This window comes from Lissotriton vulgaris, chromosome 2_1, assembly GCF_964263255.1.
Source record: "Lissotriton vulgaris chromosome 2_1, aLisVul1.2, whole genome shotgun sequence".
Lineage (NCBI taxonomy): Eukaryota > Metazoa > Chordata > Amphibia > Caudata > Salamandridae > Lissotriton > Lissotriton vulgaris.
The window spans coordinates 799586063-799609259 of NC_141687.1; the positions used below are offsets into that span (position 1 = coordinate 799586063).

Below are 23197 nucleotides of genomic sequence, written 5' to 3' on the forward strand. Positions count from 1 at the left end.
TTAAAAGCACTCTTTGCAAATTTCTAAAACACAAAACAACCAAAAATACTAAAAAACAAACAAAAAAAATACAACAAAGAGTTGACTCGGCAATCAAGTCAGAGTAAAAAAAACACGATAATAAATCACCTTTCAACTAGCAATTTTAAGAGTTAACCGATTCTGGCTAATAGGGAATGAGGTGTACATAATTCGGTTGATTCTTACATCGCATGCTCAAACATCACAACTGATGGTAAAAACCACAAGGTTGCTACACAATTCAACAAATAATGCTCCTGTAAAATGTTTATGATTAAAAATGACGCATCTTGTGTACTAGGAGGGTAGGCGTACAATACATCTACTGGGTAGTAATTATTGAACATACTTTCATTATTACATTTGAAAAAATGTCAAAAGGGGCGGTTTGGAACAACCAATCCTCAAGCAGTGTTAGGAAAAAAAAAATTCTACAGTATTCCATAAATTGGGGTTCAAAGTGTGCCAGAATAATTAGGGTGTAATCATGGAGTGAAGGCTATCAAGTCCTGACTATTTTTTATTTTTTTTAATTGGACCCTAAACAAATTGGTATCATGGACAAATGTGATCTCAAATCTGTTCTAGCTGGTTTATTTGGTCACGTACAGATGCACTTTAAATATATTGCGGGGTTTAGGCACCTGTTACAGAGATAATAGGTTATCAAGCACGTTCCAGGGTATGATAATTCTGGTGGTTACGGTACTGAAGGAGAGACCTGTATGCAGTTCAGTCACGTTTGACTCTCTATGAAATAGCATACAGAGTTAAGGCACCTATGGCAAAGAGCTATGTTTAACACGCAGATTTGAATTTTATGTGGATAGGTGAGAGGGTTTCAGAGATCTATTTATAGCCTGCAAGCCACAAGATTCACCTATAGTTCTAATTTCTAATTTAAAACATTTCTAAAGCGCAGCGTACACCTTGCGGTTTCTTGGCGCTAGTGAACAGAATCGGCAACTGAGAGAAAAAACAAGAGTGATAGGGATGAAGAGCTAAGCGGGGAAAGCCTGATTGAACAGATAAGTTTATAAATCTTTACGGAAGGAGAGGTACTGGGTAGCAGAACGAAGATGGTCAGGGAGGGAGTTCCAGAAAGAAGGGGCCAAGGTGGAGAAGTTGGTCCCTCCCCACTTTTTACGTGTGAAGCGGGGGATCTGGAGAAGGGACTTGGAGGAAGACCGGAGCTCTCTTGTGGGAACATAGGGTTTTATTAAGGACGAGATAAAAACGGGGGCAGTGCCCTGACGGGCCTGGAAGACCATGCAACTGGTCTTAAAAAGGGAACGTTCTTTTACGGGAAGCCAGTGGAGCTCCTTGAGAAGGGGGGTGGAATGGTGATAGCGTGGGAGGCCGTAAACCAGCCGGGCCGCCTGGTTCTGGATCGACTGGAGTCTTCGCAGATTATATGCTGGAATGCCATGGTAGAGGGCGTTGGCATAATCCAGCTTTGATATCACCAGGGCGGCCATGATGATTTTGAGTGCCAGAGGGGAGAAGAAGCGGGAAACAGAGCGGATAGTACGGAGAGTGAGGAAACAAGAGGAGACCACGGAGCTGATTTGTGAGTGAAGAGTGAGCTGGTGATTCATTTTAACACCCAGTGTTTTGACCGTGGTTGAGGGGGAAGGTGCGGGCCCAAGAGAGGGGGGCCAGAAAAGAGAGTTCCAGGGGCTGGATGAACCACCGGTGAGAACCAATTCAGTTTTATCTGGGTTCAGCTTAAGATGGTTGTGGTTCATCCAGTCCCTGATGAATGTCATAGTTGACTGGAAGTTAGAGACAGAAAGAGGAGAGGAGGACAGATCAAAGATGAGCTGGAGATCATCCGCGTAGTTGTACACGGTGACCTCCAGCTGCTGGAGCGCAAAGATAAGAGGGAAGATATAGAGATTGAAAAGTAGGGGGGAAGAGAGGATCCCTGGGGGACACCACAAGTGACAGGGAGGGGAGTGGTAGAGAAGTTGCCTAGCCGCACTGCCTGGGTGCGGTCCCTCCGAAAGGAGGAGAGCCAAACCAGGGCTGATCCCCCGATTCCAGCCGCCCTGACACGGGACAACAAGATGGTATGGCCCACCGTGTCAAAGGCGGCGGACAGGTCAAGGAGGACCAGTGCCTGGTGTTTGTTATCATCCATACCCTTTCTGAGGTTGTCTAGGACTGAGACCACAACCGATTCGGTCGAATGTCTAGGACGGAAGCCGGCCTGGCGAGATGCCAGCCCCCCATTGGTCTCAATATGGGCGCTAAGTACCGCGGTGACGTGGCGTTCCATCACCTTGCCCAAGAAGGGCAACAGGGAGATGGGGCGATAGTTGGCCAAGATGGAAGGGTCCGCGCCAGGTTTCTTCAAGATGGAATAGAGTTAGTGAGTTGTAAACAAGCATCAAAGAGCTGCATAAATACTACAAGGCATATGTTTAGAACTTTGCTTTTATGTGCCACTGCTTCACTATTCTAAATTGTTAGACAGGGTTCCCTTGGTAGTAATAAATATTTATTAGCACATGCAATATAATTGGCTATTAGTGTAGTTACCTACATAGGCAAATACACCACATTCTTAAAGAGAATGAATAGACCTTACATACATGATTGGAAATGTCAAGAAGATTGGAACTCACTCACAGCCATGAAAAGGCAAGGGGTGAAAATCACTCTCCATGGAATTATAATGATAGAATATCTGAGGGTCAATACCTCGCCCAACGGACTAGTGATGACAAACGCCACGTATCTTTCTTGAAGAGACTACATTTAACAAGCATTGGCATACCCAATAGGTCTCGCCTTTGCGACCTTATAAGTGTTTAGTTATCCAGTACAATATCCTTGGTGCTACAACATAAAATGTTGCATGGCTAAACACTTATAAGGTCCCAAAGGCGAGACCTATTGGCTATGACAATGCTTGTTCTGAGTGAGTGGCTCATGCAGGTATGCCACTAAGGTAGAGATGATGCGAGTGCTTTTACACAATCCCCTGTGACATTGCGCCTCTTCAAAATGTATCTTGGGTCTGGTGTAATACTTCTAGCCCCTATTCCCGTCTTCTCACACCCAATGCATTCTTAAATGTCCCATGTACAGCTGGGGTTGACACTCCTATTACCCCTGCCCTCCAGTGACACTTTACCAGTCACGGGTGGTGGTGCTGGGGGTGGACCTGGCGCTGGTGGTGGACCTGGCGGTGGTGGTGGACTTGGTGGTGGACCTGGCGGTGGTGGTGGACTTGGCGGTGGTGGTGGACTTGGCGGTGGTGGTGGACTTGGCGGTGGTGGTGGACTTGGTGGTGGTGGTGGACTTGGTGGTGGTGGTGGTGGACTTGGTGGTGGTGGTGGTGGACTTGGTGGTGGTGGTGGTGGACTTGGTGGTGGTGGTGGTGGACTTGGTGGTGGTGGTGGTGGACTTGGTGGTGGTGGTGGTGGACTTGGTGGTGGTGGTGGTGGACTTGGTGGTGGTGGTGGTGGACTTGGTGGTGGTGGTGGTGGACTTGGTGGTGGTGGTGGTGGACTTGGTGGTGGTGGTGGTGGACTTGGTGGTGGTGGTGGTGTTGGACTTGGTGGTGGTGTTGGACTTGGTGGTGGTGTTGGACTTGGTGGTGGTGTTGGACTTGGTGGTGGTGTTGGACTTGGTGGTGGTGTTGGACGTGGTGGTGGTGTTGGACGTGGTGGTGGTGTTGGACGTGGTGGTGGACTACGTGGTGGTGGTGGAGGAGGTGATGGTGGTGGAGGAGGTGATGGTGGTGGAGGAGGTGATGGTGGTGGAGGAGGTGATGGTGGTGGAGGAGGTGATGGTGGTGGAGGAGGTGATGGTGGTGGAGGAGGTGATGGTGGTGGAGGAGGTGATGGTGGTGGAGGAGGTGGAGGACTATTGGGTAGGAGGGTTCTGGCAGAATCCAGAAGGAGAGGAGGATCTGAAGGGGGCACATGGGAGAGCAGAAAGAGTCTGAATATTAGAAACAAGCTGTCTTTGCATTGTAACAGGGACCAGACACGCACAGTGTTTTCTTTGGCTTAGTAGTTTGCATGTTTTGCATTGGGTGGTTATTCCACTCGTGCACGCTTGGCGTTTCCCTTGCGGGAGCGAGCAACGGCACCATCTGTTTTGAAAGTGCGATCAAGATAATTAAAAACAGGTGGCGCCGCTGCTCGCTCCCGCAAGGGAAACGCCAAACGTGCACAAGTTGCAATACAAACAAATGGAAAACATGCACGTTTAGGCAAAAGTCCTGAGCGATGGCTAAAGGTCCCCCTAAGCAGCGCTTGAGTGCAGCGTAGGCGAGACCCAAAAAGGAATGGCCACAGGTGGTTTGGAAGTATACTAGAAACTAGTTAAACCTAATCATGAATACTGAGAAACGCCTAGCGGATGCCCTGTTGATTAGGATGCAGATATCAATATGCCTGCTTTCAAGGCACTTTCTGCTTTCAGCTTACAAAACGAAGCTGGCTGATATTTTCAGTGACCTCCTTAATGAGGACTACTTAATGAAACAAAAGAATGCCAAACTTCAAAGGAATATAAAATATAAGGAGGAAATGTACCCTCATCTCTGACAGGATTATCCAACCACCACAGGAAAAACATCAGTTGAGAATTATTCCTCAAGAAGAAGAAACACTTCTTCTAACAGTAACTCCAGCACTGATAGTTGAGACAGCAACAGTGGCAGAAGGAGTCCCCCAGCACTCACATTTGGTCATGGTTGGCATCATTTCAGGTACCACCTTTCTGGTAATACCCCATGTTCCCACAGGGAACCCAAACAGCCTTTCCATCAACCATTTAACCCCGCGTTTTTAAGCAGAGGAAGAGGACGAAGGGGAGGCAGAAAACGGATTCAATGGCAGGAACCACTCCAACAACCAATGCAAACCCAGAAAATCATGAAAGAAAAAACTAATAGTTAATCTTTCTCAGAGATTCTTCACATTCAGAAACCAAAGTCTTGAAGAAAGGCCTTGGCTTTGTACCAACTCCCAAGCCTGGCAAGTTCCGGGATAACTGAACTGCACAATTTCTTCTAAAAATATGTCAGAGCTTTTTTCCATAAAAAATTAGAAGCAGTGAAATCCTTGGCTAACGCCTGATAGTAATCATGTCTACAACTGATTACGCAGAATGTGGCCATCAATTGGCCAACAGGACTTACTACACTGCCATCTCTACTGATCGCCTGAGTACTGAGATTACCTCAATTGTATCCACGGCTGGGGGGGGGCGGAGCTTGCCAGCAACCATGGCGGCCGCTTGAGCCTAGAGCTCTGTCTCGTTGTCGGAGTAATCCTTAATTATCCTGCATCAGCATAAAGATTATCAGATTTGGTGACATCCCCCCCCCCAACTTGCAGACAGCGTGGGCTCTCGGCGGAGGCCGGGCGCGTGACAAACGGTGCCGGAATTCCGCAGTTACCGGACGAGTGGCTGACTGCGTGGTAGGCCTTAGAGCCGCGCCCTGAAGTGCAGCCCGGATCTGCGCTGCGTAGCAGTGCGTGCGGCCTGACTGAGAGGAGGCGCCCGGTGTGTGCTCGGCGGCGGACCGGGGAGACCAGACCGGTCCGCGCTGACCGCCAGCAGGGGTGAGCGACTTTGCTACTTTCTCCCTCTCGCCATCCCCCCCCCCACGCCTGCCTGAGTGGTGTTGTGAACTGACCGCTGCGGCCGCGGCCTAAACAAAGGGAACCTGGCTGGAGGCCTGCTGCTGGTGCCTGGGTCCCGGCGGCCTAGGGGAGGAACGGCCTGGCGGAGACCGCGGGGGGCTGAGGCGTGAGGTGGACTGCCCACAACCTTCCGCTGAGGAACTGAGACGCGCCCGGGGGTGCGAGTGAACCACGAGGCCCTGGGTAGCTCTAGGAGTTAAAAGCAAGATGGCGGGACGCCCATATCGCTGTCAGGAGTGCTTCTGTGGCTGAATGCTTTTTGCCCCGCCTTGCTGGTTCGCGGAGTAAGGCACCATTCAGCCTGTGGAGCTCGGGGGCACTACGGACATTTGAAGAGCTGTTTAATCAAGTCTGGGAGTGCACTGCAAGCCCGCAGCGGGACAAAAGCATGTGGCTGGGAGGCTTATAGAGGTGGCGACAACGAGGGGTGACCCTGAGTTGCAGGCGGAGCCGGGCAGCGGTGAGGACTCCGGTGCAGCTTAGTGGCACGCTGCATTTCTGCAACGGGACTGACGACTCCTGACGCTTGCACGAAGACACCGAGAGTCCGGTCTGCCCAGGCCCCATAAGAGCGACACGCACCTGGTTGGCTGGGATACCCTTGTCCCTCGGCACCACTTTGTTACAAGTTTCTTTTATATTACATAAAAACCCTTTTTGAGAAAACTTTGTTGACAGTTTTAAAGAAAACACAGGACTCACACCGCATACGCTCATCAGAATCCTATTTTTTATATAAAGTCCCATGCACACGACAGTTGTGAAAAAAAATAAGTGAAAGGGCAAAATGACCCCTCAAGGGCGCACCACCAACAGGGTAACTGGCAGGTACTCGCCAGATAAGCCCATTTTTCTCATCATTGGCGGTCATTTTGCCCAAAGAAAAAGTGTACAAAACAGAAAATGAAAGTGTATAGAAGTGCATATAGTGAAGTGACAACAAATCACTCCACGTTGTGGCAAAAGGTGATTAAAATTGACAAGGATTTACAAACTCGCAACAATTTTACTCTTTACCAAGTGAACCAAGTCAAAAGTAAAAAGTAAAAAGTCAAGTGGGATGCTATTAATGCATACCCTTACTGAATGCCAACATGTTTCACTGCCTTTCGTTTATTTGGGCAGATTCTTCAGGGCCAGACTTTGCCACAGAACCTAGGTTGGACACATCATTCTAAAAAACTGTCGACAAATATAAAAACCGAAATAGACACACCATTAGGCATTCTTCTAGTGACACTATCTCCTCTCTTAATTCCATAAATATTGCCATAGGATTATTTACCCTCAATAAGCCACCGTGTTTCCTACCAGCTTAGAGGTACATGAAATGATGAAAGACTCCCCATGCGAGTCCTCCTTTTCGATTCGGTCTTTCAGTCGTTACATGAATCTAAAAAGCAGAAACAATCTATTTGGTATTCTCATACAGATGTAGCCACAGCGGGTCTTTCACATCTTGTACATAGCCACTTCTTATCTTTAAAAACTTCTATTGGTATAGACCTGTCCTATAATGCAACACTCCCATTTTGTAGCTATACCGTGCATTCTGACCCAGCCATATTTTAAAATGCGTCTCTCAACTGCCTATGCTTCAAAAACTCCTCGGCATAGTTCTTTATCATGAAGGGATTGGTACAGTCTCCTAGTGCCGTATTACACCCTGGGTGATACCGCCTTTATATATCCTATATGCTCTAGACTAACTGCAAATGTGGTGGCTAATCACAGGGTTATATCCTCTGAACACCTTCATGTAAATTCAGCCAGTAAATAGCAAATTTTTTACCTGCGCCGCAGGAAACATCAAACCCGGTCTCCCTCCCATCTTACTGACCAGGGCCTCTGGAGCGTGTTGTCTCCTTCATGCAGGCTACACACGCCGGCTCAGTTTATAATTCAACTCACGCGACCCCTCACGTACTCCCCCGACCCCTCGCGTACTCCCGCGAGAGCTCAACCGCCATTTTGGATCGGGAAAACACCCAACGGTTTCAATGTAAACAAGTATCCCTCTTCGACAAACGTCGGAAAACCCCATTCTGGCTATGGGAGGCCTTCAAGGTCTACATACGGGGTATCGCCATGTCCAAGCACTCGGGGGTGCTTAAGTCCATCAGGCGCAGGCTGTCGGAACTGGAACGGCTGCTAGCGCGGTTGGAGGAACGACAGCGGGCGCACCCGGACGTAGCGGTAGACGGAGGGAATAAGACCCTCTTGACTGAATATCACGAGGAGGCAGACAGGGAAGTGAAGCACATGGGAAAATATGGGACGGCCCAAGCTTATGGGGAGGGTGAAAGGCCTGGCTCAGTCCTGGCGAGGGTTTTGAAGGGGCGGAAGGGAAGACAGCAGATAACGAAGCCAAGGACTGAGGAGGGCGCTGTCCTCACGGACGGGTAGGATATCGCACAGGTGTTTAGCAGTTTCTACACAAATTTATATTCTTCTAAGTGTGGAGACCTTGACGACGAAATTCTAGATTACCTGGAACATATAGAACAGCCTATGCTCACCAATACTCAAAGGGAATTTGATGCTACCAATAGAAAAAGACTAAATAGTTGAGGCTCTTGCCGGAATACGATCGGGCAGCACCCCCGGTGCAGATGGGCACACGGTGGGATTTTATAAAGCCTTCCAGGACAAAATTGCTACCGCACCTTTCAACGCTGTTCAAAGACATTTGCGTGGAAGGGAGCATGCTACGCCATGAGAGAAGCGCTCTTAGTAGCCATTCTTAAGCCCGGTAAGGCAAATGGTGAGTGCGGCTCATACAGACCCCTCTCCCTGCTGAATGTCGACACAAAAATCTTTGCCAAAGTGCTAGCGAACCGCCTGGAACTCCTAGCCCCTTTGCTTGTCGCGCCGGAACAGGCGGGTTTAATTTCAAGTCGAAATCTAACGTATAATATCTTCACGGTCCTCGGCACTATGCAGCCCGTAAGGCTCGACACGAAGGCCATAGCGGTGTTCCTAGACATGGAAAAGGCCTTAGACTCGGTGGAGTGGCCTTTTATGTGACACGTGCTGCAGAGGATGGGGCTGAGTCTGCCGTTCCTCCAAATGATAGGCTCTCTCCATCACAAACCCAGGGCCAGACTGAGACTAGGCAACCTGGTTTCGGACTCCTTCCCAATTGGCAGGGGGACTAGACCGGGTTGCCCGTTGTCCCTCCTGCTGTACGCTCTTGTGGCGGAACCGTTGGCGTGCGCACTGCGCGAGTACCGCGGCAATGAGGGTATTGGCTTCCCAGCATACAGTATAGACGTCTCTATGTACGCGGACAGCCTATTATATATCCGCGACCCAGAAAACAATTTATCTTCTATGCTCAGAGAGTTGGTACACTTCGGAGCCTTCTCAGGTTTGAAAGTAAACTGGTCGAAATCTTTAGCTTTCCCTCTCACCTCGGTAACTCTCCGATTTGACATGGAGTACCTGCTAGAGTGGACCTCGGAATCAATCAGATTCTTGGGTGTAGGGCTCCACACTGATGCAGAGGTACTATTCAATGAAAATTACGGGATTACCTTTAGTAAGCTCAAGGACGATGTGGAGGCCTGGATCAGGCTCCCGCTTTTCCTCATGGGTCATATCTCCATAATAAAAATGATGGTGTTGCCCAGGCTGTTCTTATTCGCTACCATCCCGATCGTCCTGCCTAAAATTTTCTTCCTGAAACTGACTACTACAGAGTGGCCCAGGCGTCACATATGCACACTTGGGTGCACGGGGATGCACGTATTCCTCATGTCTGGATGGAAAAGGTGTTCGCTGACCCACTCCCGCTCCCGGCAACTGTGTTCGCACCGGTGGACCACAGGACTGGGATTTTGGACTCTAGCACGGCGACGAATCATGCATGGCACAACCTCCTACAATTGCAGGGAGGGGCGCTGCTATATTCACTGGCTATGCCAGTGGAGTGTGCCTAATGGTTATACCCCCCTAGGGGATAAGGGTGTGATACAAGCCATGCACAAGCTTAACATTCGGTGCATGGGGGACTTATTCCAGGATGAGGTTAAGTACTGGGAACAGGTGGATGGGAGTGTGGGGGCGGCCTCACTGCTACTACGCTTTCAGTTCCACAGAGTGCGCAGCGCCCTTCTAGAGCAGCTGGGTGGCGATTTGGCAGAACCACTGGATGTCCCCGAACTTTCCTACATAATAAAAACTGAGACACCTCGTAAACTGGTGACCAATTTATACAAAATTGCTATGTCGCATAGATAGCACTAATTCACAAAGGCTAGGCTGGCCTGGCAACGGACCTACAAGTTACAATAGACGACATGTGGCGCTACTGTTGTGACAATACCAGGCGAATATCTTAAAACGGTAAGCACAGATTGGTGCACTTCAAATTTCTCAACAGAGTGTACTACACTCCAGAGAGACTTCACAGATATGGTCTCCGCCAATCGGCTGAGTGTGAAAGGTGCCACGTGCCGGAGGTAGATTTCCTACATTTAGCTTGGCAGTGCCCGAGGGTTTGGGAGTACTGGGAAAACATTTTCACCGAGATGAGCAAGATTGTTGAGACTGACCTTGCCCCGGATCCCGCGCTAGCGCTCTTGGGACACTCCAGGGGGCTGCCAGTTGCAACGCGCAGACTGGTGGATATGGGGATGCTCATGGCCAAGCGGGTGGTGGCATTGTGCTGGATGAGAGGACCGGTGCCCACACCCAAACGATGGGCGCACAATATGCTTTATTGCTGTACACAATCCAAACACTACAGTGAGCTGCTTGCCCCCACAAGTCGTCCAAAGATTTTTTGGGGTCTATACCAAACATATCAGTAGAAGGGGTGTTGCAGACAACTCGGTGGACTCTGGAGATGGCGGGCGGAGACTGTTGGGCCCACATAAATCCACTAGACACAACAAGGGGAGTCTGACAATAGGGCGGAAAGCCTGGGCAGGGTGTGGCGCTGGGGTGGTCCTGGCGGAGCCACTTCGGCGGGTTGGCATCACTGGCCTGACTTGGGGGTCAGGCATTGATTATCCTCTAGACGTGAAGGGATGGTTATAACTCTTAAAGTCACTGACAACTGTTAGCGAGATAGGAAGGGGTGGGACAGGACATGAGGAGTGGGGAGAGGGGTGGGGCGTAGATAAAATGTTCCTTTCATGATTGAATGCAATTGCTCCTCCACTTATTCTTTCTATATCATTTCTCTTCTTTCTTCTTCTCTCAGTTATCCCCTCTTGGATAAGGGACATTTGCCACCTGCCCAGTTTCGGGTTGTTGGCTGAATGGCTGTGCCTAGTACTGTGGAGGGACTGGTGTGTTGTAATGCTACTTTTTAACACTGTGCTTGTCATTTGGGGGGGGGGAGGGGGTATCGACTGTGGTGATTACGCAACCAACATTGGACCCCTTACCGTTACATTCTCCCCATAATCCATAAAGGGCTCCATGCACCATCTGGTAGGCCTTTTGTATTGGGGATGGATTCTTTACTATAGCCCAGTTCAAGGTTCTTTGAACATTTTTTCAGCCTTTGGTAAAAACACTCCCTCATTTCGCAGGACACCAGAGATGTCCCAATGCTCATGGAGGACACTAATGCCACTTACCAAATTGACTTACTAGTCCCACTTGACATTGAAGCATTCTTCAAGGTTCTACATTAGAATTGGTTGTGAATTCCTTACTGTCTGAAGAATGGACGTCACCTACCCCAGTAAGCTTTATTATGGAGTGTGGCGCGTTGTCCTAGTATTGAAAAAAAGTTTTCTGTGAGGGCCAATCAACTATCACCAAACCCAGGGGATTTTGATGGGGATTATGTTTGCCCCAAGCCTAGCATGCCTTTACAGGGCAGCCTTTGAGGAAAACCAGATTTTTCGTGAATCCAACCCTATATACACCAACATATCCCTCTGGTGCAGATATACTGGCATTTCTATCTTTTGGAAGGGAGCTAGGACTGCATGCAATCCCTTTGGTGACTGGGTTAACACTTTAAACCCCTATCTATGTTTTACCAGTAGCATTTCTAACTACCAACTTCCATGCCTAGATATCATGGTCTGTCGGATGGGAGATTGAACACTACCAATTACAGAAAACCGACTGATTGCAACAGTTTTCTGCTATACAGCAGTCACCACCCGAAAGCACTCCCGGACAACCTCCCTTATGGACAATTTTTAGGACTACGCTGCAGTTGTAGTGCCATACAAGACTAGGACACAGACACAAATACGTTATGATAATCTGGCAGCACAAGAATATCCCCCACAATGTCAGAATTGCCAAAAGAAGTGCTGGGAATAATAGAGATGCCCTATTGGAACAACACACAATGCCACAAGGAGACATACTAACCTATGTAACTACATGCGCACTAGCTCGAACACAATATAAAAAATCATCAAGACATTGGGGAATATTACAGACCGGCAACGTGACAATACCACCACCTCATTTTGCCTTCAAATACACCCCTAACATTAAAGACATGTTGGTACACCTGTTAAAATCTAGTCTGCAGTGTCAACATTATCGGCGCCATCTTGTTCCCCTTTTTGAGTCCATTCGTGCGCGTAAGCGGCAGCCATTTTAAATACCATGGCCTCTCTGCCCATCGCCAACAGCCAGCGCGTCTCTCTTGACCTCGCAGGCATCCCCCGCGCGCTGACAGCCCCACCGCTCTCACATGCTTGGGCCATAAAGCCCTCTTCAGCGCAACCCTGCCTCGGAACCCCATCCTGTTCCCAGCTCAACACCTCCCTCCATTCCTTTCATGATCCCGGGTCCTTTGATGAAACCCCCTTTCCTCTGTGCCCGATTGTCTTACTCATTCCCAGGCCGCCACCTGGCCCTGCGGATGCTGTTTATTGCCCCCCCATACAGTAGGAAGCTTCTCCCATCAAAGGATCCACGAGTTGATCAAAGCCCCCACCCCATGAGATCCGATCCACCACATACATTCCGTGAATCGGCGGGATGTCCAGCTGCGCGACAATCATCACCTGTTGTGACCGGGGTGGGGACTTCTACTGTAAATGTGTGTGGGAACGGGCCCGAAGCGGGGATTCAGAGGATGCCTTTCCGTACTTCAAAGTTTTTACGACAATGTGCCACATGCAATAAACTGTAATAAAGATCATAAACCGGTGTATAAGAGGCCAGGCCTCAGAGATGCGGCTAGAGCACCTCGTGAAGATACCCTATTGTCTGAATTGATGTGTTCTGCTCCGTCAGAATAAAACTTCTGTTTCCTGCCTTCCAGTCTCCAGCGCCTGCCTCTTTGTTTGGTAACTTGAGTGGTGTTAGAGGCAGTTAGCGCCGGGCAACTTTGAAAAAGGTCATCGGCCCGTACCTTTTTCCACAATTGGCGTCCCAAACGTGGGGCCCATCAGCGACTCGTGGGTCCAGTGGGAGAGGTCCTGACGACAGAGTGAACGACTGCAACGATCGGGAGAGCTCCTGTCCGATAGACCCTCGTCTGACAGCCGATCATCCAAACTTCACTGGTTCCGAACAGACCTCTCTCGAGTGATCTACGGTCCTGACTGGGAACCATCAGGAGTGCCGCGATGGTCACGAAGAATAGAGGACGAATCGGCGCTGGATTCGGAAGACAAGAAACTGTCCATGCGGTCCGGGTAAGGTCGTGTAACACGACAAATTGCGAAATGATTGTTTGATTTGGAAAATACTAGTATTACTCTTTGAATTGTTGGTTCTCTTTGGAGATTCGCTGTCTGCAAACGGAGAAGAACAGGTTTGCAGGTAGTGAAGGATAGGTAACGCAGACTTTTGTCCCCGTTGTAATCCGTTGTGCCTATCTTCCTCCCCCACTGATTGATTGTTTGGCCCGAACTGTTCGCGGATTGTTTTCTGGAGATTCTCTGTCTGCAAACAGGGAAGAACAGGTTCTCTCTTTGCAGGTAGTGAAAGGGTAGGTAACGCAGACTTTTGTCCCCGTTGTAACCAGTCGTGCCTACTTATTCTCCCCATTGATTGTTTGACCGAACATTGACTGTTCGATATTGGTTCTTTTGAGGTATTCACCGCCTGCAAATAACGAAGAATAGAAATATTCTGTCTAGTCTTTGCACGCAGTGAAAAGATAGGTAGTGCAGACTTTTGTCCCCGTTGTAATCAGTCATGCCTATCTTCTCCCCACTGATTGGTAGCCTGTTTAGCCCGGACCGCTTATTAGAGATGAACCATCCAGCTCCACTGGAAGGCACCCCTAATAAGGACATGTTTATGAAGCATGGATTGATCGCTATAGCTTATAGCAAGCTGTGGCATAAATATACGAAGGATCAGAAAAGTCAGTGGCCACTGATAGGATCCTTCGACGAGGATAAAATAAGCGCGCTAAAAGCAGCCCTTGGGAAACACAAGACAACGCCCACTATGCTCGATAGTCTCGGCATGTGGGGCAAAGAAACAGAATATAAAAAGAGAAATGAAAGTAGGTTGGAAAAAGAGCTGCGAAAGGCAGCCCACCTAGCTGCTAAGAAATTAGAAGAAGAGATTAAGGAGAGAGAAGAAGCCAAACAGAAACAAGAATTAGCGACATCAAGCCAGTGTCCAGTTAGAACGCCCTCTACGCTCTACCCTGAATTACCCTCGAAACAGCGAGCCAACGATGATCTTTTGTTAGGTCCTCCGATCATCTACATGCCCCCTCCATATGCCCCTTCCCAACCCTTAGCACAGCACCCACTACCCTCAAGCACAGACGAGAGTAGTACCAGAGCTTCGGTCCCCATGGCCTCCGCGCCGGCCGAACCCCTTGTACTAGATACAGCACAAGCGACAGTGTTAGATGACCCAGAGGCCCGAAAGACAGATTCCACAAGAACGAACAGGTTAAGCAAAGATGAGCGAGCAGGGATCGACAAGGTAGTGAGTACACTGGTAGAAAGAAAGGAGAATGGGGAGCACATCACGGATATGTTCAACTCATATGCAGGGAGCCACAGACGGCACTTTGCCGTACGACTGTTATCATGCCCTGAATGCGTATGAGGATTGATATCGAGATAAAGGTCCCGAGAGCCTAACTACTCTGTATAGAAAGGTAGATATCGGGGCTGAGGGCGAGTGTGACGTGACGGACCTCCTTACGCGTACGCTTGAGGTTTTCCGCAATCTCACTGAACAAGAATCGGAAGCTAAACCTACGACACCCGTAGCAACCGAATCACGAACTGAGCGAGCTAGCACCATGATGCCAATAAGAGAGGCTGCCCCCTACTGGGTTCCCCCACGAGGTCTGGGAACAGACGATGACGTCAACCACCAAGATGCAAGAGGGAGGGTAGTGTACAACTGGGTCTATCAGCCATGGGATCGGCAAGATATTCTGACGTTCCGGAAGTCTCTGCCCGATTTACGTAAAAACCCCACTGCCTTCTATACTGAATTAGGTACAGCCCTAGGTTCAACGATTATGACCCTGGCTGACATCGACTTGTTTTTCGGGTTATGTCTGCCAGCTGATGTGTGGAAGCAAATCCGGAAAGTCGACAACCTTGAGCTGTTCGGACATACCTGGTCACAACTCGATGGCATAGATAGGCAACGAGAACCTGGACAAAAGCCTTTGAAACTCATTTTAGAACTTCCAGACAAAATTGTACAGAAATTGAAAACCCTGATCCCAGAAAAGAAAGTGGACTGGTCGATAGTAATGGCCTGTCGTCAGAAACCCCAGGAAGACGTATCGGAATACTTCTCCCGGTTTGAAACGGTGTTCTCCGATTACAGCGGCCAGGACATGATCACTGCAACCGGACACCATCTGTTTGTCCAGAATTATGTAAAGGGTTTGTCGCAGGAGGTCTCTCAGAAACTGCAGGACAGCGAGAGTAGTTGGGCAGCCTCCAAACCCGCGGCTATCCTCCAGATGGCCCAATATTACGAGCACCAGAAAAATGAAAACGATAGAGCGACAGAGAAAAAGAAGAAAGATTTAAAAGAAAGGGTGATTGCTCAGTTGCAAGGGGTGACTGTAGGACAAGAGCAATACAAAGGGAACTTTCAGACAAATGTCCCTAGGAACGCACCCCCTAAAGACCGCACCCCAACACCCCATGTTGGACGTAGAGACATTAGCGAGGACCAGTGTGCTTTCTGCAAAGGATTTGGCCATTGGAAATCCCAGTGTCCGGTTCTGTTGGAGATTAACAGAAATAGGGACCCCCAAGGACATAGCGGGTGGACCGAGAAATAGAGGACAGCAACGGGGATCCACGAATGACACGAATAACGATAGATCAAACAGACCGAATACATTTGACCGTCCCCGACAGAACCAGTACCAACAGTCTGACTGACGATGCCCGCGACTTCGCATAGGACTGCCTAGGGCAAGGGAGGGATCCAGTCGAGCTCTATGTTGACCAGCAAGGTCCTTATGTCACCGCTAAGGTCCTGGGTACAAAATCTCCATTTCTGGTAGACACTGGCGCGACACGTAGTGCGTTATCTAAATGATTGATTCCAAGGGCACCCTTGTCTGGCTCGCTTGTAACATCGATAGGTTTCGATGGAACGCCCTCCACTAACCCTTTGTCCACACCGATTTCCTTCGACTTAGAGAACAACGCAACTGACACAACATTTTTGCTTTCCGCCAATACCCCTGATGCCATTATGGGACTTGACTTGCTGAAACATTTCCGAGCTACTATTAGATGTTCACAAGACGGAGTTCGAGTTTTCCTCTACGACAACCCAATTTTGCTCAGACATTGCCCTTCCCGACGCATGTTTTCCATCACTGACACTGACTCGTCCCTACTTGACACTCTCCCTCCGTATCTGTGGGCAAAGACAGATTCGGACGTAGGACGCATGATTGACCAGTGCACATCACTGTTCGACAGGATGCAATACTCCCAAAACTTCCACAATATCGGATATCGCCAGAGGGCGAGAAGGCATTGGTAAAGATTATTCAGTCACTGATAGACGCAGGAGTGGTAGAGGAAGTGGTTAGCAATGTTTGCAACAGCCCTATCTTGCCCATCATCAAGAAACAAGGAGAGGGAGATGAGAAAGAGTACCGCTTCATCATCTACCTTCGAGAGATCAACAAAGTAGTTGTACCCCAGTACCCCGTGGTCTCAGACATCACCACTATCCTGACTTTGATTCCTTCTACTGCCACCACCTTCACTGTCATTGACCTCAAAAATGCTTTCTTCTCTATCCCCATCCATCCAGACAGCCGATACCTCTTTGGCTTCACCCTAAAAGCCCGCTCATATAGATTCTGTCGAGCACCCCAAGGCTACACAGAAAGCCCCAGCATCTACAGTCAGGCCCTCAAGAGACAACTGGATGAAGTCCAGTTACCCGATGGAGTGGTGTTGATACAATACGTCGATGACATCCTTTTGGCGGCCGATACCACTCCACTAGCAGTCACAGCCACCATTCAACTCCTGCACTTCCTTGCGGAAAATGGCCACAGGTCTCCAAGAAGATGTTGCAATTCTGCCAACCCCAGGTCACTTACTTAGGCCACCTTTTGTCCAAAGACGGAAGGAAACTTACTCCCGACCGGATCCAAACCATTCTTGAAACCCCTGTCCCTAAGACTCAGAACCAAGTCTTCTCCCTACTAGGCCTCACCTCCTTCTGTCGGCAGTGGTTGCCAAACTTCAGTCTCATTGTGAAACCGCTGCTTTCTCTGCTAGCTAAAGATGTCCCCTTCCCACTCCCTTGGACCCCTGAATGCCAATCCTCCTTCATAGAACTACGAGATGCCCTTTGTTCGGCCCCTGTCCTAGGAACCCCCGATTACACGGAGCCCTTCTCCCTCTACACTCACGAAAGGGAGGGATGTGCTTTATCTGTCTTGACCCAGTCCATTGGCCCAAAGCAACGACCGTGCGCTTACTTCTCTGCCACTCTGGACCCTGTAGCCAGAGCCTTGCCTGCGAGCTGTAGCTGCCGCTGCTATCTCTATCCGACAAAGTGAGGGGATCGTGCTCTCGAATTCCCTCACGGTATTAGTACCCCATGCAGTTGACACCCTCCTGAACCAGACTAAGACGCAACAACAGACGAGTGCACGACTGACTGGATACGAACTGACCCTGCTTGCACCCCAAATCACCCTGAAAAGATTCACCACACTGAACCCGGCAACCTTGTTGCCCCTACCAGAAAACGATCCCAATGTGTCCCCTGTACATGACTGTGTGACTCTCACGGACGAACAGACTAGGAGTAGGGTCGACCTCAGAGACACAGCTTTTCCTGACCCTGACGGAGAGCTGTGGGTGGACGGCTCTTGCATCAAACTCCCCGATGGCACCACCTCAGCTGCTTATGCAGTCACCAGGGCCCGAACTGTAGTAGAGGCAGCCCGCATCACACAACGATCTGCACAGGGAGCAGAACTGATTGCCCTGACACGAGCATGCATCCTAGCAGCAGGAACCACAGCAAACATTTACACCGACAGCCAGTATGCCTTTGGGGTGGTTCACCATTTTGGACTCCTTTGGAAGGAGAGGGGATTCTTGACCTCACACGGCACCCCCATCTTACATGGAGATCTAGTCTCCGCCCTGATCGAAGCCGTCCTTCTCCTTAAACGACTTGCGGTCATCAAATGCCAGGCACACAAGAAAGTGGTAGACATTATTTGACAGGGAAATGCACTAGCAGACATCACTGCTCGGACCACAGCTGAGAATAGGACGACATGCATGTACGTGCCCAGGTCACAAGCAGAGAAATGGACAGACGCTAGGGACACTATTAGGGACATTCAAATGGCTAGCTCACAACACGAATTGACTGAATGGGCACGGGTGGGACTGAAAGACGAAGGCTGCTGGCGGATAAAAGACATGAACAAATGGTTGCTACCTGACTCATTCCCGATTCCCATATTGACTATGGCACACTCCCCTGCACACATAGGATCAACCCCCATGAACGAACTTGTCTCCAGAGTTTGGCACAACGACAAAATCAGACTCCGCCAAACGTCTGGTCCAACTATGCTTGCAACATAACCCCGGGAAAGGAACTGTAGTACCCCGGGGAGGGTTTGGGGTTCCCAATCACCCATTTGAAGTCCTACAGATGGACTATATCCAACTAGACAGATGCCAAGGCCTGAAATACATACTTGTTGTGGTGTGTGCATTCAGCAAATGGGTGGAAGCATACCCAACCCGTGACAACACTGCTATGGCCACTGCAAAAGTACTATTAAAAGAATTTTTCCCTCGCTACGGCCTTTGCCGAACTTTATGGAGCGACAATGGCCCCCACTTCGTAGCCGAAGTTATCCAGCTCATCTTGAAAGGGCTGGGTGTAAAACAGAAGTTCCACGCAGTCTTCCACCCCCAGTCTGCTGGACTTGAGCGACACAATGCCACACTAAAACTAAAACTAGCTAAGATAGTGGCTACCACAGGACTGAAATGGCCAGACGCTCTCCCACTGGCATTGCTATCGATGCGTTCCACCCCCACCAAACACCACTTGACACCTTACGAGGTCGTTTTCGGCCGACCCATGAGCGTCTGGTCTGCACCAAAAGCGACTTCCATTCATGACGTCCCGGGCGTCCTAATGTCTGATTACTTGTATAAATTGACTGAAACTCTGTCTGTCATTCACCAACAGGTGCTGCATGCCATCCCTGACGCTTCCAGGGGTCCCGGACACAACCTGCAACCCGGGGACTACGTGCTAATAAGAAATTTCCAGCGTGCCAAGAGTCTGGAACCCCGGTGGACGGGCCCCTGGCAAGTCCTCCTCACCACCCGAACAGCTCTTCGAGTGGAAGGAAAACGGACCTGGGTACATGCGCACCACTGCAAGCGGATCCCCCCAGACTCCGACGACGACCGAAGACGTGACTACCCAGGAAGATCTCCTGAACCAAGACCGACCATCACTGAACTGCTATCCAGACACAGAGACACTCGAACTAGCAAAGATTCCGGACCCCACAGTGCCATCCAGAGAAGGGTATAACCTGCGACAAAAGGAGGGAGTTTCGGCTAAGTAAACCATTGACTAAGTCATAATTCTCAGATCGGTGGCCTAACACTACAAAGGCTGTCAGGAGAGAAAGCCAGACGAGGTCTTTGGTTCTGCCTGCTATTGAGCTCCCTTGAAGATGATGGAAGCGCCCGATAAGAAGATGATGGAAGCGCCCGATAAGAAGATGATGGAAGCAACCGGACACCCGAAGATTCACTACAGAAACCAAAACACTGACAAAATCCACAGTTCAAAGACAATTGCACTCTTTATCGCAATCCTCTTTTGCCTCCTCCTCATGACCACCCTCTGGATTGTGGAAGAAAGCGCACCCGCTCATGAGACATTCTTGACCACTGCACAGCCTACCACCATGAAGGAACATTATCTGATTTCTCTTTCACCCCAACTCAAAGACAGGCGAAAGGAGTTTTGGAACAACTCCTTCGTGCAACTGCTGCACCAGCACAGTCTTGCCACCAATGCCACCAACTGCTGGATCTGTGGGTTGCTACCCCACGCCACTGGACATTAGATACCCTTCATCCCTTCACCCTTCTCAATTCACGGCTCCTGCCTTGCTTGGCTGATCCTCTTGCAAGAGAGCTATAGGGATAATGCCACCTCCAGCAAAACTATGACGCATTTCTTTCATGAGGTCTGGCGAAACAAAACAAAGACACACTTCTGCCCGCAGACCTCCAACGAATCTATCCACATGGACATCCCTGTCAAAGAACGAATTGAAATGCAGGTGTTTAACAATCCGACCAGACCCACCTTCTCCTACCTTCGGAAACGAACAGCTGCCACCCTGACTGTGGTCCTATCCGTCATCAACGTCACAGGCCTTATGTGCATAGAAGGGCTTGGGACACAGCTGGTGGGCCGCAGTGCCTGCCGCATCACCAGAACTTTGGACTCCACCGATCCGCCTTCCTTTGTATCCTCTCCAAACATGTACTTTGTTTGCGGCACAAAAGCCTACACCTGGCTCCCCAAAGGCTGGGGGGGGCACCTGTTTTATCTCCTTCATCCTTCCTCCGACCTATGTGGCTCCGGCGAATCACCATAGACAAAAACAAGCCAAGGACATCGAACAAGCCGACTCTACAGGAGCACAGTTCCTCGATGCAATGAAGGGACTTGTTCCGCTCTGGGGCCCGATGGCAAACAGCCGTGCCATCCGACATTTGACTCAGGCAGTCGAGACAACAATGAACATCACAGCTGGCATCCTTGCCAAAAATACAGCCGAGCTTCAAGCGGTCCGCTTGGTGGCTCTCCAGAACCGCCTTGTTCTAGATGTGGTTCTAGCGGATCGTGGTAGAGCATGCCGCATTATTGGGTCCAGCTGCTGTACATTTATACCGGACAATTCACCCTCAGTGTACAAAGCCATCAAACCTCTCCACAGACTCTCCTCAGAAGTTCACCAGGAGCAAGAAGAATGGTCGCTTGGTGGATGGTTTTGGAATACTGTTAAGAACTGGGGCTGGAGACTGTTTACTATTATCCTAATTCCTGTAGTTGTAATATGTGGGTTCTGCTTAGGAATTCAATGCCTGCCACCTCTGTGTTCACTATGTGCGAATTGTATCTGCCCTAAGACTGTGGACGTTGAAAAAGAACGCATGAGAGCACTGTATGATGTCGAGGTTAGGAATCTGATGCAGATAGACATTGATTAGACAAGCTGGCTAGATATGTTGAAAAGGGAGGACTGTTAAAATCTAGTCTGCAGTGTCAACATTATCGGCGCCATCTTGTTTCCCTTTTTGAGTCAATTCGTGCGCGTAAGCGGCAGCCATTTTAAATACCATGGCCTCTCTGCCCATCGCCAACAGCCAGCGCGTCTCTCTCTCTCTCTCTCTCTCTCTCCTGACCTCGCCGGCATCCCCCGCGCGCTGACAGCCCCCCCCTCTCACATGCTTGGGCCATAAACCCTCTTCAGCGCAACCCTGCCTCGGAACCCCATCCTGTTCCCAGCTCAACACCTCCCTCCATTCCTTTCATGATCCCGGGTCCTTTGATGAAACCCCCTTTCCTCTGTGCCCGATTGTCTTACTCATTCCCAGGCCGCCACCTGGCCCTGCGGATGCTGTTTATTGCCCCCCATACAGTAGGAAGCTTCTCCCATCAAAGGATCCACGAGTTGATCAAAGCCCCCACCCCATGAGATCCGATCCACCACATACATTCCGTGGATCGGCGGAATGTCCAGCTGCGCGACAATCATCACCTGTTGTGACCGGGGTGGGGACTTCAACTGTAAATGTGTGTGGGAACGGGCCAGAAGCGGGGATTCCGAGGATGCCTTTCCGTACTTCAAAGTATTTACGACAATGTGCCACATGCAATAAACTGTAATAAAGATCATAAACCGGTGTATAAGAGGCCAGGCCTCAGAGATGCGGCTAGAGCACCTTCTGAAGATACCCTGTTGTCTGAATTGATGTGTTCTGCTCCGTCGGAATAAAACTTCTGTTTCCTGCCTTCCAGTCTCCAGCGCCAGCCTCTTTGTTTGGTAACTTGAGTGGTTTTAGAGGCGGTTAGCGCCAGGCAACTTTGGAAAAAGGTACGGGCCCATGACCTTTTTCACACACCCTAGCCCATGCACGCCTTACAGAGCTAACCAAAGGATGCTTTGGTATTTACCCCCAGTGATGGAACATTTCCCTTGTGGCTCATGTACTGTCAGTAGTTTTACTACCACTACCAAAGAAATAAAACTTATATACATGGTGGCATGTTCCTAAAAGATATATTGGGATGACGCTGGATCATTCAAAACACGCATCATGGAACATAACAGCAACTTCGTGGTCAGACAAAAAGGACTAAGATGTGCACACACTTTATAACCCAAGGACACTCTGCCAACAACATACAATGGACTGTATTAGAGGCAAACCTCTCGATGAACAAAGGTGCCCTTTTTAGAAGGGAAATAACTGGATCTTCTGCCTAACACACATGAGCAAATTGAATGAGGAAGTTACGTGGAGTGAAATGAACTACTGACCTGCTTTACATCTAGTTGTTTAATGTGCCGCGATCAGGCCATATACCTCCACTTGCCATCTAGATTTACTTCCACCATACCTTACTCTTGAGTATTACTCACCACCCAATGGTGGTCAGGTATTTGACTGATTCCGGCTTTCAATCTTTTTAATTCTGCGAGTGTTGTCGTATTAATCCTCCTGCTAATAAGCATTACAGGCTCTGCATGTACTCTCCCTCCAATAACGGAGCTTCAACCCCTTGTGTAGCTTTAGTTTTAACAGATGTCTTCTTAGACGCTTCCTCTCCAATCCATCATGTGACCAGGTGAGGTAGTGTCTCCAAGCATGCTACCGCGCAGGCATAATGCACACCTGCTACAATAAGACTCCTTCGAAACGGATCTCCCTTAACACCAAAGGCCTTAACCACCCGTTGAAGAGACAGATAATATCAGATTATTGCAATAATCTTAAAAAAGACTTTGTATCATATTTTGG

The 23197-nt window shown here is 49.4% G+C and overlaps 1 protein-coding gene across 2 annotated transcripts in view; it reads right to left on the reverse strand.

Moving 5' to 3' along the window:
- The window catches only part of LNPK (lunapark, ER junction formation factor), a 646398-nt gene that overhangs the window by 281486 nt on the left and 341715 nt on the right, over positions 1-23197 (reverse strand). The window lies entirely within an intron of this gene.